Source organism: Pan paniscus, chromosome 7 (genome assembly GCF_029289425.2).
Source record: "Pan paniscus chromosome 7, NHGRI_mPanPan1-v2.0_pri, whole genome shotgun sequence".
NCBI lineage: Eukaryota > Metazoa > Chordata > Mammalia > Primates > Hominidae > Pan > Pan paniscus.
In genome coordinates, this window is record NC_073256.2 from 43,161,701 (window position 1) to 43,177,444 (window position 15,744).

The 15,744-nt window shown below is 37.4% G+C and overlaps 1 long non-coding RNA gene across 1 annotated transcript in view; it reads right to left on the reverse strand.

The window, feature by feature from the left end:
• LOC134731058 (uncharacterized) overlaps positions 1 to 15,744 on the reverse strand; it is a 772,118-nt gene that overhangs the window by 504,114 nt on the left and 252,260 nt on the right. The window lies entirely within an intron of this gene.

The window sequence follows — 15,744 nt, forward strand, 5'->3', positions numbered from 1 at the left end:
GGTTTTGCCACAATATTCAGGAAGAGGCACTTGGTCACTTTGATCCCACTACTTACAAAAAACAAAAACAAAAGAAAACAAAACAAGAAGCAGTCCCAGAAGAGGAGTGAGAGGAGCACAGTGGCTGAGAAATAATTAGTAGCTTTTCTTCCCCAACCCAGCCTGGCTGCTTCCCACATTCTCTGCTTCAATCTTTTGATGGCCAACAAGATCATGCATCTTGCTAACCAGCTGAGGACTCCTTGGGTATCATGGCTGATGACTCAAAGTCAGAGAAAAAAAGGAGGGCATGAGGGCCATTGTTCAGGGAAAATATTTATTGAGTGCAAACCCTATATAATGCATCATATAAAACAGAAGATCGGCAAGCATGATTCACTTGTCAAGTCCTCGAGTTATTGCATGGATTTCACCTTTGCTGCCCAGCATTAGAGATAATGCATAATTACCATTTTAAAAAAGAAGATTGAGAACATCTATCCTCCAGTAACCCATACCCCTTCTGGTACTGAAGTTTCTAAAATCTGATTTTCCTTGCTTTTTTTTTCCTGTGCAAATTTAATGCCTTGAAGCCAATCCCCTGAGCAGTTATGTCAGAATCTTTAGCTCATGTATGTCTGGAAGACTGATTCCTGAGGGTTCTTTGACATCATGTGCTGGGAGATGAGAGCATGCAGGAGAGCCAGGAGCCAGGAGGGGCAGAGGTGATGGTGTTCAGAAGCTAAGAAGAAAAGAGCATGTCAGCAGAATCCAACATGAAGTTACAGCCATTTGCACTTGGCTATGTACCAAGCCAATTCTCTAATCATCAATGATTTTCCAACCCTGGAATTAGACACTATACTATATAATCCCTGGCAAAGACTTGTCTGTGGCAATAGTGGCTGTAAAGTAATGGAGATGAGAAAATGGTAGGGCTTATGTAATATGTCTTATTTCTTTCTGGTTGCATTCAGTCCTCCTGGCTGTGATTAGGTCATCCACAGTATCCCTGAAGGCTGGCTAGAGGATTTTACTCAATTCTCAAAAATTCACTAAGAAAATTGTGAATATCTAAGCTTTAAGAGGAAGTTAACTATGATACCATTGAAATTTGTTTTCCAAGTTGAAGATTCAAAATAATGTTTATAGCTGTAGTGACAGTGGCAGTTGTACTGTAGGATTGGCTTTTCATGAGCAGGTCTTAGTGTGCTGTTGGTTTTCTTGCAGCTGTCCTCAGATCGCGCCTGGTTACTGGCTTCCTAATCAAGGCATGGGGGCTTCTGATACGCATGGAGTGTTTTAAATATTAAGAGACTAATGAAGTAAGATATTCAACTAAAGTGAATTAGCATTGATTCATGCAAGTTAAATACCTGTCTCTTAATGAAAGCTTAGAGCTTCAAACTTAATCAATGGGATTGAGAACTGACAATTAAATCCACTCAATAAACACTCACCACCTGCCATTACCTTTTACTGGGTCCTTGCTTCTCACCAACTCCTCTTCCTTTTCTGCCTGAAAACCATGACTCCTTAGAGTTTGGGTCTGCCTTTCCAAACCAAAGTGAAAGAGAGACAGTCTATAGAAAATACCTTGTCTACTTAGAAAATGAAACCTAGTTGACTTGTTTTCAACCCCATACCCTGTGCCAAAGACGACTGATACGATGGAGCCACAAAGAGCAGGGAAGGCTCTGGCATGGCACGCCTCCTTTGTATAAATGATAGAATAAGCCAGGTGTAGTGGTACACACTTGTAGTCCCAGCCACTTGTGAAGCTGAGGTGGGAGGATCACTTGAGCCCAGGAGTTCAAGGCTACAGTGAGCTATGGTAGTGCCACTGCACTCCAGCCTGAGTGACAGAGTGAGACTCTGTCTCTTAAAATAAAAAATAAAAATGACAGAACAGTCTTATTTTGGGTAGACTTCTTGGTGACTCACCAAATTCATAGCACCAGTGTTTTTGATTTCCTCAAGACTCCATTCCTCAGTTCATTCAATAGCTATTTACTGAGCATCTGTCATATGCCAGGCACTTCTGAGTAATGGCAACACAATGGCAATAAGGTATAGACTTTGCCCTTGGAAAAAAATATTCAAAGCAGTAGTGATTGTGCAATGAATAAATGCTATTATAGGTATTTACTTAGGATGCTATGATATCATAATGTCTTGGCTAGATTGTTACAAACATCTTTATAGAAATATTGGTGCTCATTTTGAATAAAAAAGATATATGGATATGTATTCTCAGCCAAATAAAATTATATCTCAGGACCTTAGTTTTATCACATGTAAAATAGGTTTAAAAATATTGTCTCTTCCTCATCAGAATCTTTACAAAGCTAAAATTTAAAGAAGACATAGGGAGTTGAAAGATCTTTGTAAATTATAAAGTTATCTGCCAGAACAGAGTTAAACAACATTGTGATTTTTTCTAATGCTTGACTCTGAAACAAATTCTGCACTTTTGACATTCTCTTAGGAGATGCTTATATTTTCCCCTAAATGAAAATTCCCATATCAGACACTTCAGCTATAGCTAAGCCAGCTCCTTATAGTTGCAAGTGTGCTGGAAACCCTGTCGAGTAGCACTTAACACTCTTAATGCACGTAGCCTGTGAAGGAATGGTTCCCAGATGTCTCTCCAGCGCTATCTAAACTACCACCATCCCACCCCTGGCTCCCACAAGCTCTTAATCACCCCCCCCCCTCACACACACACACATACACACACACACACACACACATACACAAAGCCATGCACACACACGAACAATTCCTGTGAAACAATCCCTCTCTAGTCTTCTTCATTCATTGTAGAGGTCATCCTTTTAAGAGGCAAACATGACCTGACAAAAAAGTAACTAAAGAGAATACCTTCCTAAAAGCCCATTCCATTAGTCTCCCTCACTTCCTTAATCTCCTACCCGTGTGTTGAGCCATATTTACTTCTCCAGCTTCCATGAAACCTCTCCCGATTATTCCAACCCATATTGACCTGTCCTTTCTTCGAACCCTGGCGGCAGTTAATGTCCATAGGCCACAGCCCCACCAACAGTGGGACTTCCCCCTCAATAACGTCCACACCACATTCTTTTGTACACCATTGTTCTTGAGTGACTCTTCATCTGTAAAATCATCACCTGTAAATAAAATCCTTACTTTGCAGAATACTCTCAAAACTAAAGATAATAAAGTGCTTTGAAAATAAATATGACAGCATCGGCTACACAGAAGGTACTAAATAAATAACACCTCTTGCTTCCCTCTCTTTTGTATCTCCAGTGATCAGCACAGCTCTAAGGTAAATAGTAAATGTGTCAATAAATAGGATAAATAGGTATTGATTTGCTCTATCATATTGTATGCCACTCTTTTCTCTTCCCTTTGGAATTATAGAATTTTTTAAAGCTATAGTGAAAGAACTCAGTGCTGTTTATGCTCCTCCCCTTGATTAATTTCCTCTCAATTCTTGTCCTGCCTAATTACATACAATCTCTTTAGGCCCTTCTCCAGTTACTAGCTGATTCAAAGGCGTGTTTGTTTGTGGATTTCATTTAAATTTCTACTTTACAGGCTAATTGCTGATGATGTTATGAAAGTAAACAGTTCAGGAAAGCTGCCAATGTGTGTCCTATGAATTCATCACTGGTGAAAGCCCTTATTCTGCCAAGCCTGTGCAGAATGTATAAAATATTCAGAATGGAAGGCACTCATGTAGCAGAAAATATCCCAGCAGATCTGAAGCTCAGCACTGAACAGTGTGCAATGACTTAGAGCCCAGAAGAGTTTATCACGCAAGCCTAGTACTTCTATTTATGGTTAAAAAGGAGACGAAACTTGGCTGTTCTTAGAGCGTGACCTGAAATCTAGGAACTATGAGAAGTCCAGTGAGTGGATGTGAGTCTCTTGCTCCATAATGTGGCAAGAGAATACAAAACACGCTGCATCCCTGTATCTCTGTTGTCAAAGGCAAGGAAGTCAATTACCCTGCCCCACCTGAAATCTCTGATAGCCACTCATGACAACCAGTCATTCTATTGGTCTGCATGTCAAATGGCCATACCATATAGATCACGGGCTTTATGCACCAGAGGATTCACCAGCAGGCCCTCCTCCTTTAAGTCCATTCTCTTCAGGAACGCAGTATTGACTACTAAGAGACCGGCTCTTCCAAACACTAAGAACCATTTTAAAGGTCTTACATGAGTGAGTGGTAAAGGTGTTGGCAATCGCACTGCATAAAGTCAACCAACATAGTTCATTAAGCCCCTGTGAGTTGTCATTTCTGCAGGACTGGAAAGCCTTCCTATCTTTGACACTGCAACTCCTTTCTGCCTGAAACACCTGAAAGTTACCAATGAAAGCTGTAGCCCTGAAAGTTGCATTCTTTAATTAAAAATAAAGATCAGATGCAAATGCACCTGAGCTAGGTGACCAGTGACTTCTATTTACACCAGAAAAAAGATCACAAGGCTCCCCCTACCTTGACTGTGTGCCTTGCACATTGAGAAGTCACCGTGAAAGACGACATGCATCGATTCCTTGTCTATGTAAAAGAGAGTGCTCATTAACTATACCACAACATTACTGAGTGCTGCAACAGAAAATGGACACGAGCATAGGCAAATGTGGCTTCTAGAAACAACCACTGCTATTTTAAAGTTTTGGTTTCGCCTCCTTCGACTCTAAATTATAAGAAGCACAGGAAAACCAACAAATGGAATTGACTTTAAAGATTTCTGGTTCAAGGAAAAAAAGAGTCCTCATTCTCCCTACTTCTCAAATCCCATTAATATAACAAAAAGAATGTAAAAAGATACCAAAATCTATACCTGTGCCTGAAAGCAGAAAAATAAAAATGCCATTTACATGCACAAAATTTTAAGAGATTTCTGCAAGAAACAGTGCTGGCAAGACCAAGGTGAAGGGTCACCTGATCATCACCCAGATCCCTGCATGAAAGGAAGAGTCCCTCTTGTGAGGCATACACAGAGCCTGAGTGGACCCCACGAACTATTAAGGTTGGACCATGGGCAATCAGTGCAGATTAAATCAAATACAATGACCGTCTCTGGAAAACACATCAGTACTGATGCCCAGAGCAATGGGCTGCACTTCCCTTCGCACCTTTCTTTAAACACTGGCTTTGGGCCAAGCAAGAACATGGCAACCAATGAGAGAGTTGACCAGTGAGAACATTCAGTCAAGTTGCAGGTGAAAAAACAATAAAGATCAAATCCATCACTTCCTTATATGCCAGCAATAACTACATAGAATATACAATAAAAAAAAAGGCCTCATTTATAACAACAATGTAAATTCCAGCGAGTTCAAGATGTAAAGGTAAAAAAAATGAAGCCTTAAAGTAAAACATAGTTTATTAAATATATAAAATAATATCATCAATAAACAAAATTTTAGAGGAAAATAGAAGTGTTAATATAATATCATTTGTATAACATCATTTCTTCCAAAATATTTCTTCCAAAGGCAGTTTCTTAAAAGGGCAATGATTTGCAAACAGTTACAGATATATGTATGTAAATATTAAAATATTAAATACATAAAATTGTTACAAGTAGGTATACAAAATTTTAAATGTAAAATAAAATTAAAATATTAAACCATTGGGAGATAGAGTAAAATCTAAATGACCAATCTCTGACATATAAAAAATGCTAGTGAATTAATACGAGAAAAATAAAGTTTTGACGCCTTCAAAAGAAAACACTAGTAACCCTAAAATATATTAATAAAATGTTTACACATACTACAGGCTAATATTAAATCTCATTTTAAAAAATATCAAATAGATTATATTAAAATTATAATTCATTGGCAAGAGTCAGAAAATAAGCCCTGCCATTCACAGCCTGTGATAATTTCAGTTGTTACAAACTTTTTCACCATTACACAAAAGTGTGTATCAAAAATCTTTAAAAAGCTTCTCATTTATACAGTATCCCACATCTAGAAAATAATTTTGCTTTAATAATTGTAAATATAGCCAAAGATGTCACTTAGAAAATATCAATTACAGTACTGTTTTAAATTGCAATAGAATTAAACATAATCTAAATATTCAGCTTTGGGGACTGATAAGTTTTTTGAAAGGTTGTATGTAGTCATTAAAAAGTATGTGATAGACATATACTTAATAAAAAACATTTTATAAGAAAACAGTATGTTTAAAATTGTGAGTAGATTTTAATTTAAGTCTGTTAAATATGCATTCATCCATTCAATTGCCCACTTATGGCCTCATGGAACTTACATTTTAGAGGAAATGCATATATCTGACTACATATCTATTTGGAAGGCTAGATATAAAAATGTTACTAGTGACTATCTCATGACTATCTCAAGCTGAAAGAATGTTTATGTAAGTTTCCTATTTTTCTCTAGTAAATGTGTAAAAATAAAAAAGGTTATTTTGAATGGCACTCAAGAAATAATAATGACATGGTTCGATTCAGTCAAATTACCAGTTATTAAATAGATTTCTAAACATTAGCATTTGAATTCAAACATGTACTTTGAAATAAGCTTCCATGTACAGTTCACAACTAAATTTATAAGTCTTTTTACATAATTTTTCTGAGTCAATTAATACTACGATTAAAATGTTTTCCTCAACAAACAAATGTGAATAAAAGAAGAACTAATCAAAAAGGAGATGATAAATTAAAATTAATTCTTATTGGTGGATGATTATTTTCTTTCAGCAATGTCTCTCCCTCCTCTGTAGAATGATGCCTCAGTTCATTAAATAAATGCATACATATTTCCCACAAATTCAAGGGATATTTCTTAAGGATACATGTAAATCACACAAAAATTTTCTTCTAAAATTATGAAAACAGAATACAGTCTTCACATTTTGAAAAATGTGCAGATTCCGTGCTATTCTCACTTAGGGTATTTATTTGTGGATGCTGGAATGAAGAGAAAACTGCAAGTTTTATATAAGGATCTTTATATATAAATATTGCTTCTTCTAGATTGCCATCTCTTGCATTTTCTCCCAAGATCCTTAAGATTTTTGTATTCATTTCAATATCACTTCCAGTGCCCTTCCTTCAATCCTGTATCTTGATTTAGTCAGGATGATTTTCAAGGAATCCCTAGCAGTAGGTTCTGGTTTTAGCCCCACCAGAACTGAATTTTCACATTTAAGCAATTCATTTCACCTCTCAGAAGAGAGTACACATATATCTGAGAATACTTAAAGTGTTATTAAGTATTATGACTCATTTCCACATTGCACATCAGACTAATTTTTGATTCAAGAAATAAATATGAATATGGTTAGACTCCATTTTTTAAAAAATGTGTAAAAGAGAATTAACTGTAGCCCTTCTTTTTCAAACAGGGTGCTTCAAAATACTTAATGAACATATGTATTGTATGCTTGCAAAAGTATTTACACCTCTATGCAACATGAGGAATACACAGAGGCAAATTGCATTATCCCTGCTTTCAAGTTGGAAAAAAAAGATAAAGCATTAAAAAAAAGGATTATAATATGTATTCACGTGTTATGTGTAATATGAGATGTGCCATCCCAGCATTCCTGGGAGGCATATATTTGTACCTGTTTTGCAGATTGAGAACAAGAAGCTTGAAAATGGTAACTGGCATGCTCAAGGCTACAAGAGAATGATCACTAAATCAACCCCATGAGTAAAGAAGGGAACAGAAAATATCTTAAAATTTAAAATAAACACCTACCTTATCCCAGCCTGCCAGATACACTAATATTCAAGAAGAAACTGCTGGGATGTTTCTTCTATCCTCTGATTTTCCTTAAATCTATAGTATTGGACTTGTACATCTATGTTTCGCTGGCCATTCTTCTAATCCTTTTGTTGGTAGAAAGCCAAGTCACATATGAATATAAGATTATAGGATGACAATTATTCCTTCTTTTTCAGTCCCCATTATCATTCCCCACTGCTGCATTTCAAAGATTTTGCAGCAAATCTTAAAAAGAAATCACTATCTGGCCATTTTTTATTCAACCATTGGCAGGCTTCTTAAAAAAATCAATAAAATGTAAAAAGTATTGCTTAACACATGCATTAGCTACATTGGAAATAAGAAAGTGCTTGTGCAATTGGTTTTATATGTGTGTATATGTATATATATATTTCTATGTTTATGTGTGTGTGTGTATATATATATACACATACATATATATATATATGGAGAGAGAGACACACACACAGAGAGGGAGAGGGAGAGAGAGAGTGAGAGAGAGAGAGAGAAAAATCAGAGCTTTAGTGGGGAAACAGGCATCCTAACTATTCTGTATGGGGTTCAGCGCCATCTGATTTGAGCACTTGTCTCCCCACCTATGAATTTCAGTGACCAACCTCAAGTTTTATAGTGATTGTATCCACTCTATGAAAATGTCTTTGACATCAGGTAATATCTGCATTTAGGACTTGATTTCTTGAAAACCTAGTTTTTTCTTAAACCTTCTCCGGTCTCAATTTACCTGTTCAGACTTTCTCCACCTTGTCTCCACCTACTAATCATGATGATAATGCAACTGTGATTGTTCCTATTCATGCAACTGTGATTGTTCCTATTCACACACCCCCACGCACACCCATGGATTGTTCTACACTACACAAGCCTCCTAGGATGTAAACTTCTGCATTCATTATTAGGCTGGCTCCCTTTCCATACCCTTGCATTCTCCCAAGAAATATAAAGATTCACACAACTTCCCTTCCACCTTTTTATAGCTGCTCTACCCCATACCTCCTCTCTCTGTCTTTCTCTCTCTCTCATTCCCTCCTCCCCTCTCTCTCTCTCTCTCTTCCAATTCCATCTTCAAATTTCCCTCTCTCTTGTTTCTTTCCCATCAACAATTAGTTTTCTCTTCTCCTTCCCAGCCATACTTTTTTTAAAAGGACCCAATTCCATGTCCTCAGATTCCATTCATTCTTCCACCCATCGCACACTGGCCTCTCCCACCACAATGCACTGGAAAGTGCTCATGACCAGGTTGCCAGCAAACTAGTCACTGATAAATTCAGTGGACTCAGCACAGTTCATTTTTGTGCCTAATTTGTTAGTAATTATCTAACTCTTTGGCACTATCATTTGTCTTTTAAAACATGTAATGCAACCATGTTTTTTTTATCACTGAAAGCCAGATATTATCAAAGTCTGAATTCAACCATTTTTGCAAGATCTCCTTTCTTTCACTGTTTTCACTTTTTTAAATATATACTTTTTTTTCTTATACTTTAAGTTCTAGGGTACATGTGCCCTAATATTTAAGCACATCGCTTCTTTGAAAATATTCTATTTCTATATTTATATTTATGTTTCTGGGTTTTGTTGAGCTGTACTTTCAAAGTTTCTGTTTCTATTATGATTCTGATAGTTAATCATCCTAAATGATCTAAGAATTAAATAACATTTTTACATAAAATATTCTTATAGTTTAATTTTAGTTAAATCTTATACGTATTTCAAAATCGTTTGCAAAAATGGAATTCAGTGTACATCTAGTTGCCATTTTAAAGAAAAATTATCATGCTTCAAACATTTCATATCTGCTCCTACACATATACAAAATTCAGAGCAATATGAATTGTTTAATATTGCAACATATCACTTAGCCTCTAAGTAATATGTATAACTATTGAATGCTGCGCTAACTTACACCTCTAGAATTGTGAAAACTGACCCAAGAGGAGGAAGAAAATGGATGATCAGCACGACTGGGAAATGCAATGTTATTATTCAACCTTCTATTCCATTCATGTGATCTGAAAAGGTTTGACAAGTTGATTTGTTTTCTCTCTCACCTAAGTCCTTCTACCTCCCTGTTCCTCCCTGCATTCTCAAAGTGTCCAACTCTGATAGCAGCACCATGACCCTTTGAGCCTTAACGGCATTAGGACATAGCAACTTTTGTACTGAGGACATACGGCAAACGTGGAGCAGCAGTCTCCTGGGGCCTGAATGGCATTAGTCATGAGAACGGATAGATACTTAGAGGCATAGGTTGCACTATGCCAGTTCTGACACTGGATTCTGAGTGACAAACAAGCCAACGGTATGCTTGGCATACCCTTCCTGTCTCTTCCCCAATTTCTCTGGCTCTCTCTTAATTTCTATGGCAGGTCTCTTGAGCGCTTTGGTTACTTGCGTTAATTGTAATATGGGAACTTCTAAAGTATGAGAAAAAAGGCAGGTCTTGCCCAGGTCTAAGGGCAGTAGTTCCAGCTAAAATACCATTATCATCTCAACTTTGCAGATGAGGAAAATGAATCATAAAAAGACAAAGCATTGTGGCCTAATCACAGATTTAACCAAGGACAGGTCTGAGATGTGAATCCAGGCAGTCTCACTCTATGTGTTTTCTTTTTGGTTTATATTATTTCTAAAATATATATATTTTTTGGTGTTTCAAGACAATAAAAACTCAGTGTGTCTTAATAAAATCCAAAAAATCAGAGCAAAACTAAGCTAAAACTAAATTGTCCTTTTGGAGATAGCTTTTGCACTGACTCTTTACTCTGAAAATTAGTAACTAAAGAGAAATAATTGTGCACCTACCTTGTCTTTCCCAACAGGAACTGTATTTGAGGGTAACCAAATAGCAATGAATAAAAGGGAAAACAAAAGGAAACAAACACCAGTGCTTTCTTGTAATAAAATATTATTGTAAATACCTAGTCAAAGGAAGAGACTGTGGCTTAAAACTCAAAGAAATTTATTTTAAATTTCCTTTTTTTAACTTTTTCTCTCTTTTCACCATTCCAAAGTATCTCCTTTGCAAATGTGGTATAATATAATAGCAGAGAAATCACTCTAGAGGGAGTCACTTACCCACTTTCTTCAGGACCAAAAGTAAGCAAGTTGCAAGAAGAAATTAATTTATGCTAATGTCTTAAAATCCTGCCAAAATGTTTCTTGCTATCTCCATTAACATTTAGGATCTGGGCCATAACCAAAGTAATATATTCTAGTGACATAATATAAATTTTAGTATTGATGTAGTCATTGAAGATATTTTTAAAAATTGCTTTTATATTAATCTACTAATGAAAGGCAAGGTGACCAGATTATTATTAGCCTGATAAAAGTCTGCAACACACAAAAAATATTCAAAAGGAGAAGAATGAATGGGAATCAAAATCTCTTCTATGACCTTGCTCAAGTTTTCAGATCTTAATAGGTATTATTGCTCTAATTCCCAGAAATTCCCCTGAGAGAGAAACTGAGATATTTGGTAAACGATTAATATTTTCACAGGCAGTGTTAAGATGTTATGTCCACATCCCTGTCACTGTATCTTTCTACATTCCTGGTTTAGCAACACAGCATTCTCTCAATTCTAGAAGCATCCTTTCCATTTCCGCTAGTATTCTAAGTGAGTCTAATTCATTCCAATGATTTAACCAACTCCTGTTATGACTAAAAATTGTGAAAGAATATTCATCTGCTGCTGTACTTGCAATTTAACATGGGATTCCTAAATTCCCTCAAAGGCATGAATATTGAATAGTGAGACTTCAGACGTTATGGCAAGCTAAAAGTAGAAGACTGAGAAGGAAGGAGTGGAAGGAAGCTGCAGTCTCCTTCAGACCACCCCATGGGAGTCCCTGTCCCATTAATGTATAGGCCAAGCCCATTAGCTATAGCCATAAGAACCAAGGAAACCACAAATGTTGTTAACATTCTTGCTTTCATATCACCTCTTTTCCCTGAGTGCTGCAGTGCATGACATCATCAGCCATCAGCAACCTATAAGTTTTTGAAGATACCATTGTGTACCTAATGCCAAGTGAATTTTTGTTTAGAGGTACTTTCGCTGACACCAAGATGTTTAAAATAAACTCTTTTTTTTTTTTTTTTTTTTTTTTTTTTGAGATGGAGTCTCGCTCTGTTGCCCAGGCTGGAGTGCAGTAACGCAATCTTGGCTCACTGCAACTTCCACCTCCTGGGTTCAAGTGATTCTTCTGCCTCAGCCTCCTGAGTAGCTGTGACTATAGGCATGTGCCACCATGCCAAGCTAATTTTTGTATTTTTGGTAGAGATGGGGTTTTACCATATTGGCCAGGCTGGTCTCGAACTCCTGACCTCATAATTCACCCTTCTCGGCCTCCCAAAGTGCTGGGATTACAGGTATGAGCCAGTGTGCCAGGCCCAAGCTCTCATTTCTTTAAGGTTTAAGATAGTAATTGCATTCTCTTCTCATGAGAGGTGGCACCTGTTCTTGCTAAATAACATTTGTAGATTTACAGAAAGTTGCACTAAGAAGACTCCATAGGAGCTCATCTAATTTACCACATTTTCCAAATTCTCTCCCACCTTCCACCTTATTTTTATGATGAAGAATCTGAGAGAGAAAAAAACAAGTTGGAGGAAGTCACAGCATTCCACTAATTCTCATCTCTCACCAGAAAATGAGAGGGAAAACATATCTCTTTGCTGCGGAAAAGAACCAGGGATGACTTGCTTCTGATGCCTCTTGGCATGACACAGTAACCAGAGGACTCAGGAGACCAGACAGGGAAATTGAGGGAGAGACAGGCCAAGGAAGAGTGTGTCAAGCTCCAGTGCCGAAGATTCCAGAGGATCAGCGAGAAGCAGGCAATGGGAGTGGGAATGGACATAGAGCAGAGATTAGGCAAAGGGATGAAGGAGGCCAACATTTGTTACCTCTGTCCCTGTTTCTTGCGTCCATTTCTGAATGCTCTGTCCAGGTAGTCCTGGTGACAGATTTTCTCTCAGTACAACCAGCAAAACAGAGAAGTTCCTTACTGGCTAGGGTTCCAGGATGCACCCCACCTGAGAAGCAAACTCTTTAAGCCACAGCAGGGCTTAGAGGAAGTTTCCCAAACTCACCTTGTCCTCCAAATACTGAAGTATCTATTTAAAATACAGATTTTCAGGCTTGTGCCTTGGAGATTTTGATTTAGTAAGTTGGAAAGGCTCTGAGGCATCTGTATTTTTCACAAACACTTTGTGATTCTAATGATCAAAAAGGCTGGGGATATATGGGAGCAGTAAAGAATGCCGGCTTTGCTGTGGCAGAGATGAGGCCTACTCATCATGTACCTTGGGCAGGGATTTTGAAATTTTGAAACTCAGTTGCCTCATTTATAAAACAGAGATAATAATCACAGGATGGAACATTCAATTGGATCCTACAAGTAGTCTGTAGTCATATGCATGGCGTGACCTGCATTCAATAAATATTAGCATCTAGTTCATACGTGCTATTTTCCTTGGTAGTACCTCTAGTTTTAAGGCTCAGGGCACAACAGACCCTCATTATTTAGACAGAGTACTAGCCTGCTTTAAAAAGAACAATGTTGAAAACTTCCACTGAGTGGTAAATAAGAATTACTGAGGTAAGAACCCACATGTCAGGCTATATATGCTGAGCACAGCTACTAAAAGATGGAAAAGAGATGACCCCCAAAGAGATTCCTATGTCGTAAAATAGAATTAGCCTCTCTTTGTCTCTAGACTGTGATCTGCATAGTTGTATCTACTTCTGCCTCATCTACCCCCTGGCTATGTTTGACTGTATGTGATGTGGCACCCATCACCCAGATTTTTTTTTTTTCCAGCTGGCTTCAATTTGGGATTTGGAAGTAATGCACTGATTACACTTTGCCTCACCCTTGACCAAGAATTCCCTCCAGCATGCTGCCCTTCCACCACTATCCATGGCTCCAGCTTTTCAATTCCAGGCTTTCATCCTAAAACAACTTTCTCTTGAGGACAATATCACAGTAACAGATACTAGGAATGGATTGAGGTTTAAAACAGTGTCCATGTGTTGTGGGCTTTCAATCTCTTCCTCTCAAAAGATGTTGTGTGGGATTCCACTAGACACAAAATGACAACGTAAATGTTAACAGGGGAATTTCTATGGGAACTAACATATAGCATGAACTTACATCTCTACTTAATTGTCAGTGGTTGATATGACATCATTTTCCCAAGTCAGGTTCTGAAGATTAGCAAGAAAAGGAAAATAGAATGAGAAGAAAGAAGAAATAGGAAAGGCTTATAATGAGGAAGATGAAATGTTTAAAAGCAAATATTTTTCCTCCAATCTTGCATTACAGACCAATCACATGCCCTTACAGATCTATTGGAGTTTAGGGACTTATGTTTACTAAATATCTGAAGGAAATAGTCCAATGAGATCAACAGAGGTAGGACATGAGATATCTATATCATGTATCTCAGTGAATGTATCTCTGTAATATTCACCTTCTGTAAGAAGAACAGGGGGATGAGAAGTGGTAATACTCCAGTGTCTTGGAAATACACTTCACAGAATTCCAGAAATGATAATTGTAAGCAACAGAAAACAAGATAAATCACTTGAGTATTTCTGTCTGCATTTATGTAAAAAAACAGGCTATCATCTCCTTCGCAGAGGTTGGGTAGGATATAGGTGACTGTTCAGTTTCATTCTACACTTACCATGTCTTAGAAAATACTTGTCTTTGAAGCATTTATTTCTAAAAATCTGTCTCAAATATAATGGCCCATTTTCCTAAGCTAGCATGTAAAATATAACAAACCCTGAAAGGAAAATAAAGGGCAAAGTCCCACCTAACCTTGAAAAAGTTAAAAATAAAACTATCTGATTGGTGAAACCTTCCAACAAAAAGGAGAAAAGGTTTTGAGAAGAGATTTTTGTCAGAGGAGTCAAAGCTATTTTTTTAGTATATCTTTCTAATTTTCTTTTCTACTTTCTGTCCCATTTCTCTCTATTCCTCTTCCAACCAGTATTTCCCACTACTTATAGACTTAGTATTTATTAACATACTATTTAATTTGGTATTTAACTTAGAATTTGCACTGAAGGGAAAAGAAGCAGGAAGGAAGTAGAGGAAAAAAAAAAGAGAAAATGGGCATTGTATTAATCTGTTCTCACGCTGCTAATAAAGACATACCTGAGACTGGGTAGTTTATAAATTAAAGTGGTTTAATTGATTCATAGTTCCACATGGCTAAGGAGGCCTCACAATCATGGTGGAAGATGAAGGAAGAGCAAAGGGACTTCTTACATGGCAGCAGGCAAGAGAGAGAGCATGTGCAGGGGAACTCCTCTTTATAACACCATCAGGTCTCATAAGACTTATTCACTATCACAAGAACAGCAGGAGAAAGACCCACCCCCATGATTCAATTACGTGCCGCCGGGTCCCCCCCACAATACATGGGAATTATGGGAGCTACAGTTTGAGATTTGGGTGGGGACACAGCCAAACCATTTCAGGGATCAATATATTTTATGTGCCTAATGTGTTTCAGGCATTGGCTAGTGGTTTCTAGGCACATTAGCACATCCTATGCTCACAGCCGTCCTGTCTTACGGGTACTGTAGTTTCCATTTTGCAGCTGAGAAAACTGAGACTCAGAGAGACTGTGGCTTATCCAAAGTCACAAAAGTACTGAATACAAGTGCTGATATTTTACTTCTAAATCCAAATCCAACTTCTTCTATTTCATCAGATGTGATTGGCTTGTAAACAAATAGCTGCCCACTTCACCTTCCTGGCCAACAGAACCCTAGTTTTATTCAGAAAACCACTCCTTGGGAAAAGTTATTCTATCCCAGCTCAGGCATTATTTTGGATAAGTTTAAACCAATCAGGCAAGTCCCAGTTCCCTTGCCAATGTTAGTTTTCAGGGTATGTATATGACCCAACTCAAACCATTGAGATATTTGAAAAGTCTTCCAGGAGAGTTCTGAGA